This window comes from Cavia porcellus, unplaced genomic scaffold (genome assembly GCF_034190915.1).
Source record: "Cavia porcellus strain 051 isolate PalLab524CR breed Dunkin Hartley unplaced genomic scaffold, mCavPor4.1 scaffold_133, whole genome shotgun sequence".
Classification (NCBI taxonomy): domain Eukaryota; kingdom Metazoa; phylum Chordata; class Mammalia; order Rodentia; family Caviidae; genus Cavia; species Cavia porcellus.
In genome coordinates, this window is record NW_026947616.1 from 573,849 (window position 1) to 596,700 (window position 22,852).

Sequence of the window (22,852 nt, forward strand, 5' to 3'; positions counted from 1 at the left end):
CCTGGAAGCTTGAGGGGGGCACCAACCTGACAGGAAGCAAGCTCCAAGTTGCCTGCTCCTCTACTCGCTTGAGACCTCCATCCCCAGAGAGGCCCCAATGGTGGTGATCAGCTTTGGGACCAGGGTAGCAGAAGCTAACATGTAGGGGCCAGGGCTGTGTGCAGAGAATCCAGTGCCTACCATGGAGTGTGCATTCCTCTGGTTCTGGTGGGGAAGACTGATGGTCAGGAGTGGCCTTCTACAGGACCAGAGTGTCTCTGCAGGCTGGGACTTCTGGCCTCAGCAGTAACCCCAGACCCCTAGCATCCTGGGTGCTTTAGAAACATGGCCTCCCAACCATGTCAGGCCTGCTGTGCAGGCTATGCCCTCCAAAGAGGTGTGGTCTTGCATTTGTCCAAGCAGAGAGAGTGGAACTGTGCATGAAGCAAGTGGCCCTGCCTCGTGAGCTGTAAGCTGCATATGGTGGGTAGAAGGGTCAGGTTAGGGCAAAGGGATCCCTGCGCCCATCTTCCCCCAGTGCCTCATGGGAGGGCTGAGCACCACTTGCCCAGTGCACCTGTCCTGGGTGCTCCCCCTCTGGGTCCCAGGACCTTGCAGGACAGAACTGCAGGGTTCAACTGTGAGCTTCACAGCACATTGCTTCAAATGCAGTCTCCAGCATGGAGCCCCCTTCCCCTGTGGCCAGATGTCTTGAAAGCCCAGTGTTTTGGAGCATCCTGGGGCTGTGCTGGCCAAAGCTATAGGTGTGGAATCTGGCATCCTTGCAGGAGGAGAAGCCAGGTGGCCCCCTCCCTGCTTCAGACCCCAGAATCCTGACCACCACCCCTCTCCCTACAGAGGATGTCAGGGTCAAGCTGCGGCCAGCCAACCTCAGGGGCGAGTGGAAGAAGAAGGGAGTGCCCACTCCCTGCAGCTGCCACTCCAGCTCCTGTGTGCCCACTCACCCCTTTACCCACCCAGGAGGCCCTAAGGCTGCTGCCTCCCCAGAGATCCTGGCTGCCTAGGAGGGCTCCCCCTGCCTACACCCCTAAACATGGTGCCTCTTGAGGTACCTGATGAGAAGCAGGAGGCCAAGCCATGGCCCATCATTCCCATGATGTAAGTGGTGCCCTGGGATTCCAAGCATGACCAGAAGCTTCCATGGGCTGCCCCTATGGAGCTGGCTGGGTCCAAGGATGATGCCAAGTCCTGTGATATCAAGGTGCAGGTAGCAATGGGATCACCTGCTGGACCCTCGCTGACACCACCCTGAAGTGAGCTGTGCTGCCTCGGGCCTCATAAGGGTGCAGTCTGTGTCCCAGGCCCCATCCACCTTCTCCAAGCTAAAGATGGAGATCAAGAGAAGCTGGCACCATTCCTTGGCCAGCCAGCCATGACCTCCCCATTGTCAGTGTTCAAGCAGGAGGCCTCCAGTGAAGAGGGTGTCCATCACTGTCCCCACTTCTTGGCCCTATACCTACCCCTTGGCTCCATTTCTACACCCAGCTCTTGTTGGACCCAGGCCTCCAACACCAAAAGTGCTGTGTCTGGGTGACTCAGTGCCTATGCCTGTTCCCCTCTGAGGATGTCAGGACATACAGGAGTTGGAAGCCTGAATGCCAGGGAGGTATTGAGGGGGCCTTGGGAAGGTGGCTGTAGCCTGTCACCCCTGGTCTGCAGTACTGCAGGGATCCTCTCTTGGCCATTATGGCAGGTCTGCACTGTGCACTCCTGTGCTGGTTAGCCATGGGCAGCAGTGTGGCTACTTGTTCTGGTGTAGAGCTGAGCATAACAGAGCTTGCAACTAAGGCCCTATGGTCCCCATGTCTCCAGGATCATTCCCATGGAAATGGGCCCCTGCCCTGCCCCACTCATCAGCAGAAGGAAACCAGCTCCAAGGCTACCCCAAGGCAATATTCAAAAGCCAGCTAGAGAAAAATTTCTGGGATCCCCCTGGGTGGCCTTGTCAGAGCCACCTCTGGCCTATGCTGCCACCATGAGGCAGACTGTGGAGTTTGCACCTTACATGCCAGGCTGACTGAAAGATGCAGGAGAAAGGATTCTGGAAGTCAAGGCGGGAGTGTGGCACCTTAGCCGAGGGCCCTTTCCAGAAAATATTGCCAGGGTCTCTGGGGGCTGGCAGTGCCATGCCTTACACTGCAGGTCATCTAGGGGTGAGGGCATGGCTCCTCGCTCCTCGGGGCCTGGCCTGGTTCAAGATGGCCAGATTACAGGGCCTGAGTGTTAAACAGGGCACTCTCAGTCCCAAAGCACCCTAAGGCTCCCAGAGGGCCCTTCTAGGACCCCAGACCCAGGACCCAGGCTGTAATGGGGGCTGTTTGGAGGAGGTTTGACCTCGGGAAAAAGAACTCGGCTTCGTAGCCACAGCACCCTAAGTCTGTAGGGCCTGTTGGAGGGTGGAGGGATACTGGAACGGCATCCATCTGGGGACATTGTATAGGAGGAGTGTGTGAGCTGAGGTCTGGGAACTTCAGGAACCATGGGTTGGTCTCTGTCTCCTCCCCAAGTTCCCACTATGTCCCAGCAGCTCCATCAGGCTCAGGGACCTTGGGAGATTTGCAGCTGACTCTAGATGCCCAGTGCTGGTATTAGGAAGTCTGTGCTGGGCTCAGCTTTGGCCTTGGCAGGTTTATGGGTATGGAGTTTCCATGGGCCCTTGGTGTAGTGATCCAAAAAATGATGGACTCCAAAATTAAAAAAGAAATGCTTTAGTAGTTGAACTCACTCGCAACACAGTCCCAGGAGGCAGTCAGGGAAGTGTGCCCTGAACCAGGAGCTGTAGGGAACTATAAAGCAATAAACTGCAAAGGGAAAAGTTAGGAGGGGTGAGAGTCTTAGGTAGGATCAGTTTGTGTCCATAAAAGGTAATTAGGTTTCCTTTTACAGGAATCAAGGGGGGTGGAACATGCAGTTAGAAGAAATAGGAAGATGGGGAGGTGTTACATATGGGCATGCCATAAAATTGAAATTTAACTGGCACTTATACAAGTTTTTAGGAAAAAGTCATTGTTTCACAGGAATAGAATAAGTCGTGAAGGAACACTGAATAATAAGTACAGCATACTGTGGGTTTTTAAGCTCACAACGTTTTCCACTGCTTTTGGTCATTAAGTCAAATCTTTGACTGTCCCATGGTCATATGAAGGTAACTGGTTGTATCCTTTTTCTCTAAGTACAAACATTTTAACAGCTTGGAGTTGGTCCTGTGTGTGATTTAAGAGGCACTTTACAATGCATGGCCTAGTGTTTAAAGCAAGTAGGAAGAGGATAGTTGGTCCTATCAGAGCAGAGAGCAGGGTGGTCAGCCAAGAGGACAGTGAGAACAGTTTTGAAACCAACTCTGGTCAATTTGTCATTGCTGCTCTTGCTCATGGAGTCTTTTTTAAAGCTTGTTTATGTCATCTCCTATGTCTCTAGAACGAGTGGCATATAAACAGCAAGGCTCTCCTAAAGCTATGCATAAACCACATTTTTTGTTAATAACAGGTCTAAGACCCTATGTTTCTGGAGAACTATTTCTGCTTGCGACCCTAGTGATACTTCCAATTTGGATACAGAATTTTTTAGTGTTACCAAATCTCTGTCTAACAGGGCACTTAGTTTTTGGTGGTTTTGGTCACCAATTATTAAGCTTGTAGCTCCCAATGTTGTGGCTTTAAAGAAACCTAGTCTCATCAAAATTGTTATTAACACAGGGACTGCTTGAACTGTCATAAAGAGGTCAAATTTTAAATTTAAGTATTTTTTTGCTAGTACTAGAATATCAGTAAACTTGGGGAAGTACATGTGAAGAATAAATAGTAAGCCTAGTAATTATGACAATCATGACACAAGGAGTTACACTTGAAATACAAACAAACCAAGATCTTTTAGGGGCTTCCAGGTGTTGACTCACCATGTAAGAGACATTATTTATTAAAATAGAATCAGAGCATAAGTTTGCATAGGAGCTGCAGTTGAGATTATAAGATCTGACACAAGTTTTACTAACTTGAACATTTTCTAAGGTAAGGATGGTTTTTTTTGTCCACATCAAAAAGGAAAGGAGTCTCCCAAGAAGGAGGAATTTTTAATGTGAAAAGAGGTGTTGGAACCATGAATGCAGTCTGGGCCAAACCTATATGAAAAGGGAGCTTTGGGCCTAAACCCAAAAGAGCAGTCATGTGTGATACTGGGATTACTATGACTGAGTAATTGGAACATTATACTTAGGGGACTATATAAGTCAGAGACAGGCTGATGAGGTCGCAGTAAGGGGTTATCTAAGTTGGTTGCAGGAGTAGTATCAGGAGGATTAGCTCTAGGAGCTCTGGGAGTTTTTCTAAGGGGGGGAGCAGAGAGACTCAGTGGTGCAATGGCTGGTCCAGTAGGGCGGCTCATGGCCCATTCATTATAGATGTGGAAACTTGTCAGGGTCATACCAGGTACATAGTCAAATGCCTCAAGATATTCCCCTGAACCAAGAGTGGTGATGAAGTTGGTTAGTAAGTGTGAGGGGGTTACATTATGAGTCTGTGCAACTAGTGGATTTTGAGGATCTTTTAAGATCTATAAAAAGGTCATTATTTCCCCACAGAGAAATAGATTCACAACTTCAAAAGGCACATGTCATTTGTTATAGACCACGTTATCGCCAAAGTCTCTAGAGGACTGTATTTGGGGTCAAATATAAAATTTTATGTTCTGTAAGGCTTATATTTTATTTTGGGTGTAATAGGCATAGGGGCCAACATATTGGGGCTGGGTCAGTGTACTACTATTTTTTCCTAAGGGTGAAGTTAAATCAATTGATAAAAACGGGGGGTAAGGGGCTGATAATTTCAGGAGGTGGCACAGATCTCTATTTAGGACAGCACGAAGAGTGGTCTTTTTGCTATAACTTCACTGAAAATGCATTAGTTAATTTCCAGGTATAAAGAGTTGGATTATGACTAACTAACAAAGCAAGCTGTATGTGATAAGGAAAGAAGATTTTCAAGATCATTTTGACAATATAAGTTTAAGGGGGTTCTCAGTTCATGAGACTGTCTATTTATCTATTTTCTGGGCATCCAGTGAGATAAACTTGATGTGAGAGTGAAGTATTCAAGTAGGTTTTTTTTTTTTTACTACTTTAACAGCCATAGGGATGATGAGGACAGCATTGTATGGTCCAATCCAGTGAGGTTTAAGAGAAGAGTAGAAGGAAAATGCTTAAGTAGTGCTTGATCTCCCAGATTAGCAAACAGGTAGAGTTTCTATTGTGGGTAGAGATTTGACTCGGTGGTCTTGGAAGAGTTGGAGAATAGAAGTCAGCATAGGTTGAACACCTCAAGAGACTTAAATAAACTGTGGTTAGCAGTCTCTGCTAAATGAGTACTATCAAGATGGGGAATGAAGGGTGGCATAGACTGCCTCAAAAGAGGTTATTCCATTTATATATGGAATACAAAATGCACACAGGAGGGCAAAAAGGAGAATCACCCAGTTTCTTCCAGACTCTAAGATTAAATTGCTAAGCATTTCTTTCAGAGTTTGGTTTATCCTTTTAACTTGACCTGAACTTTGGGGATGGTATGCACAATGAAATTTCTAATCAATCTGTAATAACTGAGCAACCTTATAAGTGATTGAAACTGTGAAAGCTTGGCCAGTATCAGACCCCATAGATAATGGAAGGCTGAATCTAGAAATTATCTCATATAAAAGTTTTTTTGTCAAAAATTGTGGAAGATTTAGGCTTTGTTGATATGCCTCAGTCCAGTGAAGGTGTCTACCAGAACCAGGAAATACTTATGTCCAAGTAGTCTTGGTTTTTCTATTTCTGGGAAATCAAATTTTCGGTGTTCTCCAGGAAAAGTCCCTCAGTATCTAGTTCTATTTCTGAAATAGCAGTGGTTTTTACATTTACTTGCAGACAGTGTGGACATCTTTGACTGGTTTCCTTTGCCAATTGAGTCATCTTAGAAATGAAGTACTTGTTATGAAGTAATTCAGACAGTTTTTAGTCTCCTAGGTGTGAAGCCTGGTCGATTTAAAGAATCAAGTCACTTTCCATGGCATCAGATATTAAAATTTGTTTGTCTTGCAGTTGCAGTCAATTTTTGGGAGGTTCTTGTTCGCTCTCAGTTGTCTAGTTAGCTCTTGATCTGACTTATAGTATACCAGTTGGGGCAAACAATGGGCTGGGAGTACTGGCAGCTAATGGACCATAGACTGTACAGATGACTTTAGAGCTGCCTCCAAGCACTCCTGTTAGCAAGTGTGTTTCCTATCAAGATTAGATCTTTTCCCATTTGATGGCCCCTACGATGTACCACTGCTATAGATTTGGGGAGCCAGTTAGCAGCTAACAAGTCCAGGATAAAAAGAGCATTCTTAATATTTGAACCAATAGAGATTAGGAGACCCTCTCTTGGTAGATTTTCCCACGTACATGAACGGTAGTAACAGCATAATGGCCATCTGTGTAGATAGTTGCTTTTAGGTCCTTAGCCAACTTTAGGGCCTCCATGAGAAAAATAAGCTCTGCCCTTTGATTGGAGGTGACTTGATCCAGGGTTTGGGCCCAAATTACTTGTGTTTGAGTGGTTGTAGCCACCCTTGCCACCGTTTACCTTGAAAGAGGAAGCTGCTATCATCAGTGAAATATTTATCATCTGGATTCTCTAATGGATGATCAGTAAGGTCTTGACAGAGATTGGCAGTGGCAGAGAGCAAGTCCATGCAATCATGGGTGGATACCTGTGGGTCATCATCTGACAGCAGGGTTGCTGGGTTTAGTACAGTAGTCTCCTTGAATTCAGTAAGGTCAGAGTTAAGCAAGAGGGCCTGATACTGTACAATCCTCACATTTGAGAGCTATCTGTTGGTTTGGGTCCTGAGGAGGATTTTGATTGCACATGGTGCCACAATTTGGACTGTCTGCCCAAAGGTTAACTTATAGGCCTCTTTTACTATCAAGGCAGTGGCTATGATGGCTTGAAGGTAATTTGGCCAGCCCACGGAGACTGAGTCTAGTCTTTCTGAAAGATAAGCAAATGGGCGGCACCATGGCCACAGCATCTGAGGCAGTATCCCCTTTGCTATTCCACACTGCTCTGCAATGAACAGCAGGAAGAGTTAGGTCAAATCTGGCTAAGCCAATGTGGGAGTTTGGGCAAGAGCCAATTTTAGTTTTTGAAATTCTTGGCTTTCCCTTTCAGTCCAGATGTGAATCAGAAGGAGTTCCACCAGTGGCAGCAGGAGGCATGTGCCGACTCAGTGAAGCCCAGTATCCAAAGGTGGCAGTAGTCTGTGGATTCTAAAAACTCCTGAATCCACCTTTTAGTCTGAAATTTAGAAATTTAGAGGATGGCCTGAAATCTTTTATTTGAAATTAGGCAATTTTCTTTAACAAGGATATATCCTAGGTAAGTCACATCTTGAGCATAAAGTTGGGCCTTTTCAGCTGAAACATGGTTAGCCTAGGTATCCAAGCATCTGTAGCAAATCTCAGATGGCCTGTAGACAACCTTTTCAGTTAGGGACGGCCAGCAGCATGTCATCAACATATTGTAACACTGTGACTCCTAGGTGTTCACTACAATATTTCTGGAGGCCCTTGTTCAAGGCCTCATCAAACAAGGTAGGAGTATTTTTGAACTACTGTGGGAGCCTAGTATGAGAACTAGGTGAGAACACCCAGTGTCTGAGTCTGTCCATTCAAAGGCAAAACTAGGTAGGTTGACTTACTGGCACAACTGAAAGAGTAAAGAAGGCATCTGTAAGATCTAGAACTGAATACCAAGTCTGGTCTGGAGGCAAAAGACTTAAGATTGTATAAGTATTCAGGATCTTGGTGTGAAGAGTAACAACATGCTTGTTCACCTCTCTCAGGTCCTAGACTGGATGACAGTCTGTAGTTCCAGGCTTTTTGACGGAGACCAGTCCTGTATTCCAGGCTGAAGTACAAAGCATTAGAAAATTTGCTTCTTTTAACCTCCATATGTTTTGAGATCCCCAGTCGAGATTGGAGATTGAGCAGATACTGGCACAGCCTGATGGGAGTCACATGAGGCAAAAGTTTTATCACTAAATGTACATGGTTAATAGCCAGTCTAGTAGGATTAGTCTCATCCCTCATGCATAAAGAGGGCTAACAATTTGGCCTCAAGCTCTGAAGTTACTTTTGGTGGCTCAGCTATCAGTAGGTGTCCCTCAGTAATGGGGCAGGTTATCAGGAGACTTATGGGAGAGTTTCCAGTAGTTTCTGTGCCCTCAAGGTGAACAAGGGAATGCTAATGCTCACCTGAAGCTTATGTGAAGTAAGTCTCAGCCAAGCAGGGGCTAGGGTATTTAGCCACCATTAGGAAAGAGTGAGTTAAAGTCTGATTTCCTAAGTGGGTGATCTTAGTCCAAGTCCATGGGTAGTACCAGATGTTACCTGTGGACCCTTGAATAGCTAGAGTATTCTTGGACATCTCCCCAAGAGGACACCGTAACACTGAGTAACTTGCTGCAGTACTGACCAGGAAATCTATTAACCAGGGATCAGGGGGAGTTGATGAACCCTGAAAGTGTCAATCTTTTTCCAATAGGACCAAAGGGGAGGTTTCCCCTTCTCCAGTTTGACCTTTAACTTTGGACAATTCTTTTTCCAATGTCCCAATTCTTTAAAAGATGCACATTGATTCTTGTCTAGCAAGTTTTTTTGTGGTCTTTTCTCTTTCTGCTTTGAGTATGCCCCTCCACCAGTACAGCCAAGATCTTGGTAATTGCTTCTCTTGTAGATCTTCCTGTTGTCAGAAATCTTTTGGGCTATCTCTATTAACTCACCTATCATCATTCCTTCAAAACCCTCTAATTTTTGCAATTTTCTCTTAATATCAGGGACTGACTGAGAGACGAAAGCTGTATTAATAGTCTGTTTTCTGGTGCCTCCAGATCTACAGGTATACATCTATACCTATATCTATACCTATATCTATATCTATATCCGTATCCGTATCCGTATCTGTATCTGTATCCATATCCATATCCATATCCATATCTATATCTATATCTATATCTATATCGCCTCTAGTAGATGCTAAGCAAAACCAATGGAAACACAGAAGCCATTTGTCTTACCTCAGTTATCTTTGATAGATTAGTCAGCTTCTAGGCAGCAGCTCAGAGTGCCATAAGAAGAGTCTGGAGATACCAATCGAGAGGCTTCTTACCTCCATCTTTTTTGGAGTCCTAGTTAGGTCGGGTCAAAGGAAAAACATCAAGCTTCATTAGATCCGAAGTGGGTTCCCAATTAGTGTCAAGGAAAGATTGACACACCATGATGTGGATTTGTTTGCATTCCTCAGGTGTGAAGAGAGTCTGGAAAAGCTGTTTGCAGTCATCCCAGGTTGGCTGATGGGTGAAACAAAAGGTCTCAAGGAGAGATATTAGAGCCTGAGAGTACTTAGAGAAAGGTGGATTCTGTAATTTACAGTTGTACAAATCCCTGGTAGAGAAAGGGACAGAGATGAAGAAATACCCTTGGAAGAAGTCTGATGGAGGGACTTCTCAAAAAAGCAGAATGGAGGGTAACTCATGGGAGTCAGGGCTGGGTGCAGAAGAGAGTGGTAGGGGACAACAGCTGCAAGTATGAGGTTGACTAGAAAGGGCAGGAGTCTGTGTAGAGGTTTCTGATGAGCTTGAGGAATCAGGGTGATAAGGAGGGGGTCCAGAAAGAGGAGGGGAATCATGAGGAAGGGGTAGGTCACATCTTAGTTTTAATCATTGCCATGAGAGAACATTGCACCTCCCATGGTCCTTCTTATAGGAGTTTTCTTATCCATGAGGGTGGATTCTGCATCAAGTAAATCCAAACTTTGATATAGATGACTTGGTCAGGTTGCATGGCCAGCTTATGAGGAATATGAAAATGACTTGATTGAACTATTCAGAGACTTGTAATTAAGTTCCCTGTGAAGGTCACCTGACAAAAAAGGAAGGACATTCAAGTTCACAAAATGTTCTTAGCTTCTTAAGATAGACAAGATCTCTGTATCTGCAGCTCAATCCATAAACTCCTTAAAATGATTAAGAACGGGTTGCAGGGATGACAAAGAGGAGAAAACCATCTGACTCAGTGGTAGACATGCAAGACAAGGGTACAGTTAAAAGACAAAGGCAAGATGGTGGAATCCCACCACAAAGATAAAGAATCACCCAAAGAATCACCAAGAATGGCTACAGAGACTGGAGAAGGTCCTCGATTTTGCAAACAAGAGCTGGTTAAAATCACCAGGTGTCCATTTTCCTGTTTGTCTACTGCAGACTGTAAAACTTTTCAATTTAGTAATCCCAATAACCCCACAAAATTATTGAATTTAGTTAACTCGAGTTAGTCATGTATTTAAAAAACCCTAGAAAGTGGTTAAAATTTGCAAGAATTCTCTGTAATGGATGAATCAGGAATATAACAAGAAGACAACAGTGTATTAGATCTAAGTCAAGACTTTGGCAACATCTCACCCAAATGGGATCAAGGTTGAAAACTTGACTCCCCAAGTATATTCAATTCAATGGAAGTCAATTCCTCTCTCAAACAGCAGTAACTGGCCATAATTTTGGTGACATCTTGCCCAAATGGCAACGAGCCTGAAAACTTGACCCAGGTCATAGAAGAGGAAACAATCATGGAGAGAAAATGAAAATAATAAGTACCTCCTAATATAAGGAAGCCACATTCAAAAAGATCCTGATGTCCTCCAAAGTGTAGGAGTCCTGGGACGTTAGGAGCCACAAGGGGGGGTGGTAAATCCTGTGAAAGGTGTAGTCCAAAAGTAGCCCCCAAAATGTAATAATCAGAAAAATTACAGATTCCAAAAATTTTTTTAAAAAGTGCTTTATTAGCTGAGCTCAGCAGGGACACAGTCCCACAAGAAGTCAGTGAAGTGCGCCCTGAGCCAGGGACTGCAGGGAGCTATAAAGCAATAAGCCACAAGGGGGGGGTTTAAGAAGGGTTAGGGTCTTAGGATCAGTTTGACTCCATAAAAGGTAATTAGGTTTAGTTTTAGAGGAATCAAGAGGGTGGAACAAGCAGTAACAAGAAACAGGGATGTAGGCAGGGAGTTACACAAGGATATGCCATAAAATGGTAATTTAACTGGCACTTAAACAAGGTTGCAAGAAGAGGTCATTGTTTCACAGGAATAGAATAAGTCATAAAGGCACATTGAGAATAAGTACAGCACATTGTGGGTTTTTAAGCTTACAACACTTGTCTTGCAGGGCCCTAGCCAAGTGAGCCAGTTTACATGTCCAGGAAGGCCCCTGAGAACAAGGGGGGCCTGAGACCCACAGCTTTGTGGGCACTGGGAGGCCTGGTGTGAACAGGGCTCACCTTGCTGGTGTGAACAGGGCTCACCTTGCTGGTGTGGCCTTACAGAAGACTTGCCCTTCTCCGGTATAGAACAGAACATGAGTGGCCCCAAGGCCCTGGGTTCCCTGCTGTCTCTGCAGAGGAAGAACAAGATGGCCAGCTTCCAGGCCAAGCAGTCCCTGAGGTGAGGTTCCTGAACCTGATTGAATGCCACCCCATGGACACGAGTGACATCACTAAACAGCTGGATGCTGTTAGGTCCTGAGATCCCTCTGGGCAGGGCACCCAGCTCCTGCAAATTTGGTGGTGGGGCTTCTCAGAGCTCTCCAAAAGCATCAGGTATGGAGGCCAGGGACATAAAGGGTGCAATGACCACCATGTTCCTGCTTGGGGGGCTCTGTACAATCTTGCACCCACATGGCAGCAGTATGCATGTGCACAGTGTGCTTGGCATCATGCCAGCCACTTCATTCCCTTCTTGTCATCCCTGCCCCTGTGTATTCATCTGGTGGGAGTTGGGCCAGGGAGTGCTTGGCCCTTGTTTTTTTTTTTTTTTTTTTTGCAACGTGGGCAAGCACTCATCATTGTGCAACATGTCTGGCCCTTTTATTTTTATCTTGAGACAAGATTTTTCTAGGCTGCCCAGTCTGGATACCACATAGCACCCTTCTGCCTCAGCCTTGTGGGCTCCTGGTAGGACAGGTTTTGGCCAGTACCCATGAAGATCACTCTCTTTCTGATGGCCAGCATCCTGGCTTGTGGTGGGGCCACATTTTCTTGATCAATTCCTCAGCTGACAGGCACTTGAGGCATCTCTGCACTGGGCTGTGGTGAATGGTGCCCGGGGAGCAGGGAGAATTGCCAGCAGTGAGATCACTGTGGCATGGTTGGAGTGGAGGTTGATTTTCCCAGGCAGCAGTGCAGCATTTCTGTGAGATGGGGCCTTGTATTCCTGTGTCCCAATTCCCATACTCCTTCTGTCCTCTCTGAGTGGACATTCCAGATTGCCACGACGCCATCCCATTATGGTTGAGATTTTCCCTCCCCAGGTGTGACTTGTGTCATCAGCCTTTCATCTTTCTGTTGCCTCTCTGTGTGTCTCTGGGAATGTGTCTCTCCCATCCACTGCTCCTCACAGAGCCAGTGGTCGATCTCTGGCAGGCTCCCTGAGCTCTCAGGCGAGGTTGTCTGGAGGTGGCCCATGGAGCAGCACCACAGCTGCTGTCATGCTGGGTGGCCCTGGGAAGATTCCTGACCACTCTGTGCATTGGCCTTGCTATCCAGGCAGTGGCCAATGAAAGTGCCCCACCCAGACCTCATGTGCACCTGGGCCTCTCTGTGAGCCCCAGCAGCACTGTCTGAGAGCCTGCTTGCCACAGCCCATCCCCCGAGACACCACCACCCTCTGTGTCACTACTTTTCAGCCATGAGAGCTGGTGCTAGGAGGCCTGGAAGCCTGGGGTAAGAACCATGCAATCCAAGCCCACAGGTGTAGAGCCACCTGGATGGGTGTGCCTGTGGCCATGGTGGCCCATTCACAGGCATGTGGCCACCAGCCCAGCCAGCACAGATGGCAGCTCAGTGTTGTGGATTATGTAGGTGGCCCCCAGGCCTCATGCATTTACATTATGCATCTGTGTTTGGTTCATTGTGTAGTCCTTGGATTGATGGTGTCAGTGCTACATCCACATAGGGGTGGAGTCAGTATATAATGTAATGCCAGAAAGAAGGTGTATCTCGCTCTGTTGTTGTGATAGCTCGGACCCCAGTACAAAATCCAAGGAAGCAAGAGACTGAAATTTGGGGAGCAAAGGCTTTATTTAGGCCAGGCCTGGCGACAAGTCTCCAAGAGCCAATTTGGAGACTGCACGCCAGAGATTGGAGAAGGGGATTTAAAAAGCAGGAGGTGGGGGGACAAAAAAAATCCGCAGAGCCATTTAACTGTTGACCCAAATCTGGAAACTGTAAAGCTGTCCACTTAGTTCTGACAACCTTGGGAGCCTTTGGTGCCTTTCAAGTTACTCCCGTCCTGCAGATAAGCATTATCTTGGAATTGCACATCTGCAATAACATTTGGAAAAGAAAGTAGAAAGTTAATTATCTTAGGAAAGCTCATCACTAACAGGTGTGAAGGGCTTGAAAGTTACAAGAAGCTGAAACCTAAGTTTTTACAAGGATTTGAAACTTAGAAATTTTGATGCATACAGAACAAAATGAGAGCACGGTTGGGGTTTGATCCGGCCTGCAGATCAATCCATGGAGAACTCCTGAAGGGGGATCGGGGATTAAATAAAAGACATGGGGGGAGACAAAGAGAGATGAAAGCAAGTTGAAATAATCCAATCAAGCTTCCGTTTATTCAGGAAATGATCACACCTTTTATAGGCCAAGGGCGGGAGGTGGGACAGGAAGAGGTTAAGGGGTGAATACAACAGGGGCACCGTCACATCCGGATACGTGACGTAAGCAGGAGAGGATTATGGTTAATGTAGGCAGACGCAGTGCCCATAGGAGAGAGAGGCAGGGAGGCAGCAATGGGCTGTCACTCAGCTCCCTACATCTCCTCCCTTTTTATATTATTTAATCAAGAGTATGGCAGGCCCTGTCGGACAGCGTCTGTCTTAGGTCAAGGACCTCATTGCATGGACCCAACCAGGCCTTACCTGTCATGGGCTTGCAGAACAACAGTTGGTCCTGTGCCTGTCTTAGGTGGCCATTGGAATTAACATGCATGTCCTAGTTGCCCATCTCTGACTGCCTGTCCATTGCCCCAGGGCAGTTAGGCCACATTGTCATATGGGCCACTCGTGGGAAATCCTTCCTGGTAAGTTTGTTGATCTGCCATCTCCAGCTGACGATAGTGTACCTGAATGGGCTTTGCCATAAATGCATCTATCCAGTTATTAATGAGCATCATAAAATACAAGGACTCACAGAAAGGAGAAGCAATAGGGCAGCTAGGGGACCCAAAAGTGGCACTAGGTAAGGGAAAAACTCCCCCCCACACACTCATATCGAGGAGAAGGGGTTGACAGCCATTTGTCAGTGTCTCTGTTGAAGTCATTCTCCTATGTCTTGGAGCATGCCTTGCATAACATTGGACACAGGCTATTTGGCTGGTGTATGTTCCTCCAGACCAAGAAGAGCCTCTTCCACAGTCACGGGGTTCTATGCATGGCTGTCAGCAGTTGTAGTCTGTTTGGCAGGGGTCGAAATCCACCATGGGTGTGGTATGGCTCAAGAAGAAGGCTGACTAGGCAGCATAAGACTCCAGGGAGTTGTGTCACCTGTAAGAGAACACAGGAGATTGTGCCTCAGGAAATGACATTATTCCTAGGCATTGCATGGGGTCTTTGAAGAACTGTCTACTTGTTTTATGAGGCATTCAGGTAGCCATCTAGCTTCTCTATCTTGTTGAGAGTAAACACATACTAAACCGTGTCCCCAGATAAGGACTGGGTCAGGGCCATTCCACATATTGGTTAGTGGGTCTCTCCATAAAACAGATGCAAACCATGTTTGAGTTTGAGTATGCCAAAATCAAGATGCTGCAGAGCAGCCTGAAGCATCCAGGGTCAGAAAATTTAAAATAAAAAGAGCATGTGAAAGGACATTTCTAGGGGACCCCCGGGTGGGGTACCATGTCTCCCTTTTTATTTTATCTATGGTGAATTTAACGGAACGGTGTGCACATTCAACAATGCCTTGTCCCTGAGGATTATAAGGTATACCTGTGGTGTGGAGGATATTAAGACTCTTGCAAAATAGAGCGAAGGAGGTGCTGGTATAGCCAGGGCCATTATCAGTCTTTAGCTGTTGAGGACATCTCAGAACTGAGAAGGCTGACAGCATATGGGCTATAATGTGTCTACCAGCTTCTCCAGTCTGGAGAGTGGCAAAAATGAAGCCACTATATGTGTCAATAATGACATGTACATATTTTAGATTGCCGAACTCATTGAAATGAGTAATGTCCATTTGCCATAAGGCGTTAGGGATTAAACCTCTTGGGTTGACTCCTAGGTGTTGGACAGGTAAGTGGATAGCGCAAGAGGGGCAATTTTTTACAATTTGTCTGGCTTGCTCACGGGTAATTTTGTAGAGGAGGCGGAGGGTGTGAGCATTGAGGTGGTGTAGCTGATGGGCCTGTTGGGCCTCAGACACCTTGGAATCATGAGTCATAAAAATCTGTGCTCGTACAGCAACATCAGCCAAATGATTTCCTCGGGGAAGAGGTCCAGGGAGGTTGGAATGGGCCCGCAGATGACCAATAAAGAACTTATGATGGCAAAGCTGTATGAAGCATTGTAATCATTTGAACAGATTTGAAGCCAGGGAAGCATGACAGATGGTATCAACAGTCTCCAATAATGGAACAGACTGAGCAAGGTAAGCACTGTCAGTATACAAATTAAAGAGTCGGTTGAAGTAAGCAGCAAAGGCTGCAAGAATAGCTTGTAACTCTGCTAATTGGGCAGAGGAAGTGTCTGCCTGGAGGGTAGAAACATTGTCTTGGGATACATAAGCGGCCCTTCCAGAGGATGAGCCATCAGTGAATAACACCAGGGCGCCTGGAAGGGGTTATGAAGCTGTGACCTTAGGGAATATAAATGGGTGGCGATTAGCAAAGCTTATTTGGAGGGTTGTGATTGTCAATAGTCCCTGAAAAGGAAGCTAAGGCAATAGGCCACACTTCTGTAGTCTGAAATAGCCAATCTATTTGGTCTTTTGTAAAAGGTTGAATGATAATATCTGGTTCTTTGCCAAAGTAACATTTTCCTTGCTTTCTACCCTGAATTATTAGGTCTGAAACAGCCTGGAAATAAGGCAGGAGTGTTCTTTTTGGGAGACTGATAAATGGACCCATATGAGGGGAGCTTGTTGCCAGAACACTGCTGTGGGACAAAGCTTTGTATTAAAAATGAGAAACTGTAAAGGCTCATTGTAGCCCATAAAGGAAACAGTTTGTTGAGCAATAGCCTCTTCTACTTTACTGAGAGCTCTCCTGGCATCAGGTATAAGCTCTCGGGGGGAGATTGGATCTATGTCTCCCTGAAGCAGTGCATAAAGGGGCTGTAAATCATGTTTAGTTAGTTTTAAAAATGATATGAGCCAATTAATGTCTCCCAATAGTTTTTGGAAGTCATGAAGTGTTCTGAGCCCATCAAGCCTCAGCTGGGGCCTTGGAGAGAGTATTTGAGTGCCACGTAATTGAAAACCCAAGTATGTATATGGATCAGTAAGCTATACTTTATCAGGGGCTATTTGAAGTCCAGCCTCTTGTAAGGCAACCTGTAAGTCCTGGTAGCACTTTAGGGTGTGGTTTTGGTCATCTCCTGCCAAGAGAATATCGTCCATATAATGAATAATATAGATATGTGGCCAATGATCTCTGACTGGCTGTATTGCAGTGGCTACAAAAGACTGGCATAGCATGGGGGAGTTAGCCATACCTTGTGGCAAAATGCACCATTGAAATCTCTGCATAGGGGCTTTAAAATTAATTGACGGGAGACTGAAGGCAAAACGCTTTTGGTCATTTGGATGTAAAGGAATAGAGAAAAAGCAATCTTTAAGATCTATGGCAATTTAAAAAAATCCCAGGGGAATGGCACTGGGTGAGGGGAGGCCTGGCTGTAGGGGCCCCATTAAGACAATTGTCTTATTTGTTAGACATTTGAGACAAAGGCAATAGCAGCAATTGAGCAAGGCGTTCCCCTGTCCTAACTGGTATGATGCCGACAAGGGGAGAAACCATGACTTTTATTTCTCCTGTGTAATCACTATCTACTATCCCAGGCAGAACTTGTAATCCTTTAAGTGCAGTGCTACTAGGTCCAATAATAAGTGCAAAAGTCCCGGGGGGAGGGGGCCCATAGATTCCTGAGGGCATGATCTGGACACCCATGTCAGGGGTTAATACTGTGTTGGAGGTGGAACAGAAGTCCAACCCTGCACTCCCTGGGGTTGCCCTGAAGAGGTCTGAAATGGATTGTTTTGTGCTGGGACAAACCTTGGAGCCCCACGGGTTTGTCCGAAATTGGGGGCCTGGGGCTGGCCCTGTAACCCATTTCCCTGTGGAGGAAGAGGGTTACCATGAAAATCTCTTTTGGATCTGCACTCATTAGCCCAGTGGTCTCCTTGCTTACATCTAGGACATAGCCCTGATTTTTTTGTAGAGGACTGATTTTGATTTTTTCTTTTGCAATCACGAGCCGTGTGGCCACTTTGGCCACGTTTGAAACAAGTGGCATCTTTTTTAGAATGAGAGAGGGGTTGTGTAACCATGCAACCTTATTGTGTTGTAGCCATGGCTAGGCCTTGATAAACCGGCCCAATATCTGTACATAAGCAGATATAACCTGATAGGTTCTCTTTTTTGCGATGTGGTCAAATTGCAGCCTGACAATCTGAGGTTGCATTTTCATAAGCCAATTGTTTAACCAGGGAAAAGTTTGTTTCTGTGGAGCAGAAAAGATGCTCTGCCACCTGTAACAGGTGATCAACAAAGTCCGAAAAGGGCTCCTCAGGCTTTTGTTTTATTTGGGTGAGAGATAAGGTAGGCTCGCCTCCTGAGGGGAGCCGTTTCCATGCTCTAATGGCTGCCATATTAACCTGTGCAAAGAGGCCCGAATCAAACCGCATTTGGGTCTCTTTTGTGGCAAAATCTCCTGTTCCTGTAAGCATAGCGAGGATCCAGGGGTTTGTCTGTGCGGCGTTATCTCTGGCTATGCCCTTGCATTGATCAAGAAATTCAGATCTCCATAATAGATAATTGCCTCTGGAGAGGGTGGCTTTTGCTAAGTCTTTTCACTCATTAGGAATAATCCAACCCTGAGTCAAAGAATCTAGAACCGCAATGGTGTAGGCGGCAGTCGGGCCATATTGAGAGACTGCGGCCTTTAACTCTTTTAAGGCTGCCACGGTGAGAGGTGTGTGTATCCTAAAAGCTTGTGGTTCAGTGCCCTCTTCAACATCCCGTGGGGGAGTAAGGGCCTCTGTGACTGGGAAAGCCATTTTAGGCTGGCTTCCAGAGGCAGGCACCATTTTAAGCATGCCACAAGGCATGCCAGAGGCAGGCGCCATCTCAAGGACACTATAAAACTGTGTAGCTCGGAGGGCCTGCAATTGAATTGAAAGATTTTGGCATTCTTTTTCTAGCTGTATCTGTTTTAAAAGATCCATTTTTCTTTGCTCTAATTCTGCTAATGTGCTAGAAGGTTGAGAGCAGATGCTGAGTGCATCATCATAGTCAGGCCTAATAGTGGCTGGTGCTGCAACAGGGTCAGGGCGATATGTAGAGGCTTGTTGTGTTCGTTGTTCCCAGTTGACCTCCTGAGAATCAGAAAGGCCGGGATATAAAGGCTTATATGAATCCCCAATTGGCCATGGAGGCACGGAGAGTGGGACCTGTTGATCATGTCAACAGGAGGAAGTGGTGGCAGATCACCATGTAGGAGGACCTCTAACAGCCCGTCATCCTCTGCATCTGAGAAATCAGAGGCTTCAGATTTTTCTGAGGATGGTTTTGATGTGGAATTAACAGAGTTTCACAGGGCAGCCTCACCTAGTGCAACCATCTCCTCAACCTGAGGATCTGCAGGCCACTGAGCAAGCAGCTGAGAGATTAAATTCCAATATATAAAGGTGGTCACAGGAACCTTTTCTGGACAGAAAACTCTATAATAATCTTTTAAAGCATCTCTTCCTCTATTCCACCTCTTGTTATCTATAGAACCCTCTAGGGGGAACCAAGGGCAAACCTTATGAATAAATTGAAAATACTGCAATAATTCTTTTTTTAACTCTTACCCCTCTTGTCTTTAATGCCTTTTTAAGGCCTCCCATGAACAATTCGTGTTTGCTCAATACTTGACCCATGTCCAGGAAAGGAAATGGGGTTGCTGTTCACTCACCGTGACTCAGGCAGGATGTTGGGTAGTCGTCTGCACAGGCCTCAGTACTTAATTTAATGTCCTGTTGCTTTAAGGTTTAATCCTTGATTCAGTTTGCTCACTCCTTGCCGCGGTCTTTGGTTCAATTTGCTTTCACTTTCAGTTTAAGCTGTCTGTCTCTCAAACGGCTCCCTCATTAACTCCTCCGTGCCAGGAGCCCCCACACTGAGCGCCACTTGATCCGGCCTGCAGATCAATCCATGGAGAACTCCTGAAGGGGGAACAGGGATTAAATAAAAGACATGGGGGGAGACAAAGAGAGATGAAAGCAAGTCGAAATAATCCAATCAAGCTGCTGTTTATTCAGGCAATGATCATACCTTTTATAGGCCAAGGGTGGGAGGTGGGACAGGAAGAGGTTAAGGGGTGAATACAACAGGGTCACCATCACATCCAGATACGTGACGTAAGCAGGAGAGGATTATGGTTAATGTAGGCAGATGCAGTGCCCATAGGAGTGAGAGGTAGGGAGGCAGCAATGGGCTGTCACTCGGCTCCCTACAGGGTTTAAGCCATAACATTTTCCTGTAATTTCTTTGAAGCTAAGCATTTCTTAAGAAGAGCACAATTAGCACATTTTGTGACAGACTACTACTGGGTAGGGAAAGGGGGGAAGGCAGTGCCGTGCATTACAGAATAGAAAATATGGCAAGATTACATTCCTTGGGGAGAGCGAGGTCAGGTAAGGGTTGTGCTAACAAGCAAGTCTCTCTGCATACAAGCAAGTTACTTTAAACAAGTTTAAATCAGCGAAACATCCTGGTTTTCCTCAGCAGAGAATAGGGAAGCCTAGGAGTAACTAACAACTCCTGTTAGCTTATCTTAGCACCGCATCTGTTATTTGTAGAGGGAAACAATGGTTAATATATCAATTAGGCTAGGATTTTAGGGATTTACAACTCTTTACAGAGGGGAGCATTGATTAACATATCAATTAGGTCACCCAAAAGAAAAGCAAAACCATATATAGAACAGTAGGCCACATTACAGGTATTTTGCTTTTGATACAAATATAATGAAGCTATTTTTCTTAGACTACAACAGTTGTCAGTTTCACTTGCTGTTTGCAGCCACCGTGAACTGACATCCTGCCCTGCCACCCTGTCATGGAGCCAATTTAGTATAGACTAAAACCTCTCAAAACTGTAAGAAATAAACCTTGTAAGTGTCTGTGGTGTGGGCCAGGAGGAGGACCAGAACTCCCCAGATCCGGCCATGGTGGGACTCAGGCAGCTTATTCTTCCACCCTCTTGAAAAGTACCCATGGTGTGGGCCAGGAAGAGAACCATTACCTGTGAGTCTACTGCCTTGTGGGCTGAAAAATCAAGCACTCTTCCCTCTTCCCTCCTGCCCATAGCTACTGGGGATAGATGTCTTGGCGTAGGAGGACCATAATACAGTATAGCAAGTATGGTGGATTTCCTTCTATCTTCTGTTTAAAAGTAAAGGTTTTTTTCATTGTTTTGTTTTGCTATGTTTCTTTTCCTCTATTCAGTACTCTCAATTGGTCTTACAATGTTCTATTTTTGGTTTGCTTTTACTATACTTAATTGACTAGACACCGTACAGAGCTATTACTACTATCCCAGTATCCTAATGTGAAATCCTTTAACAATTTCACTGCATTGTCTTGATTGGCTTTGTTCTGTCTTGTGCTGTTGCATTTTTACTACTTTCAAAAAAAAAAAGAAATAAACCTTTCCATTCCCAACTTTGGTCCTCTGGTATTTTGTCTCAGCAAAGAGTAAAAGTAACTAAAAGAGAATTTGGTACTGAGGAATGGGGTTATTAGCTGTGACTGTACCTGGCCATGTTTTTCAAGAGACTTTGGAAATGGGTTGTGGGAAGAGTTTGGAAACGTTTGGACATGTCAACTGGATGCCTTGAGCTGGAGAATTTTAGGCTCTTCTGTAGAGGTGATTCTGTTCAAAGCTGAGGAGGCCAGAAGGCTGATAGAAAGGCTGATTGTAGAAACCAATATTCAGAGGTTTCTGCTGGGAAGAAGCACTGCATTGGTTGTTGGACTCCCCATGATGATGCATGTTATGGCTTAGTAGAAAATTTGTCTTCATTTTTCTCATTCCCAGAGACTTTTCCTGAGACTAAAAAAAAGGGCAATGGACTGATTAATCTGAAAAGGAAATTTCAAGGCAGTCTAATGTTGAGGCTGTGGCATGGCTATTGTTGGGTGCTTTTAGGCAGCTTTGTGTTGCAAATAAAGAGCAAAGGCCCAGCAGGGTAATTCACAATACTGTGAGTTTGGCCAGTAGGAAAACTCCAGTAAATCTGTGGATTGTAAAGTTAAAGTAGACTTTGAGTGCTGAGAAGAAACAGAGAGATAAGAAAGATAGCCCCGGGACATCACAGGAACCAGAGGGTCCCAACCCACTGCAGCCTCAAAACTGCAAAAGTGAAAGAATTTGTTCAAAGGAGAAAGCTGCAGAGCACCATGCTCCAGAATGGTGATGGAGGCCATGTGAGGTTCCAAAATGGTGGCAACAGAGAAGTTTTCTTCACAGTCAGGCTCACAGAGCCCAACAATATAGGCAATTGACCCCCACAGCCAAGAGAGAGAAAAGCCTGGCTACTGCTCCAGCTGGTAGCAAACCTTGGTGACATCCATATGGTGGTGATTTTAGGTGAAAGGAAAGGCACAATTTCTGAGGGTAAGACAGCTTCCACCTCAATTGTAAAGGGCTTGGGCTGCCAATCAGTGTGCCCCTGAGAGGACAATTTGTAAATATGTAAAGGTGAAGCGAAAGATGCAGTGGAGATTCCAGAAGTTTGAAAAAGCCTGGAACGTGGATCATCCAAGGAAAGTTGCAGAAAGCGAGCAGAGAGGATTTAAGGGACACACAGGAGTTGAAATCCTTGAAAGTGCCATGGGGGTGGAATCATACAAGCCTTTTGGAGCTTGCAACCAGATTTCTTCAAATGCTGAACATGAAATTCTAGGACTTAATGTTTGTCCTGCTGGATATTGTATTTGCTTTGTTTCAAATGTTTTATATTCTCCTGTTTGTAACTTTTGAAATGGTAATGTTTATCTTGTGCCTTTGCATTTCAGAAATGTTTAAACTTGTTTCATTTGTATAGGGTGTTACAGTTAAGAGTTTGCCACAGATCTTGAAGGATACTTGGGACTTGGTCTTCTCAGAAATGCTGAAACTGTCAGGACTTTGGCAACTCTTGGAGATGGACTAACTTTCTTTTGTATAAAGGATGTATATGAGTCTTGGGGTCCAGGGATGGAATGTCATGGTTTATTTTGGTGGCCCATAGGCCTCATGTGTTTACATTATGTATTTGTGATTTCTTCATTGTATAGTGTTTTACTTGATGGTGTCAGTGCTACAACCACATAGGGATGGAGCCAGGATACAGTGTAGTGGCAGGAAGAAGGTGTCTCTCACTCTCTTGATGTTTTTCGCTTGCTGTTTACAGATGCCATGAACTGTGGCTGTGCCATGCCACTCTGCCTTGGACTCAACAGAGTATGGACTGATATCTTCTAAAATTGTAAGAAATAAACCTTTTCTTTCCCATCTTTGGTCATCAGGTATTTTGTCTCAGT

The 22,852-nt window shown here is 45.4% G+C and overlaps 1 long non-coding RNA gene across 1 annotated transcript; it reads right to left on the bottom strand.

Moving 5' to 3' along the window:
• Positions 1 to 13,122: 13,122 nt before the first annotated feature.
• Positions 13,123 to 19,705, bottom strand: LOC134475135 (uncharacterized). The gene is made up of 2 exons (XR_010046103.1): positions 19,240 to 19,705; positions 13,123 to 14,610 (listed from the first exon to the last, which is right to left on the bottom strand). It is a non-coding gene; the product is annotated as an uncharacterized LOC134475135 (long non-coding RNA).
• Positions 19,706 to 22,852: the final 3,147 nt, after the last annotated feature.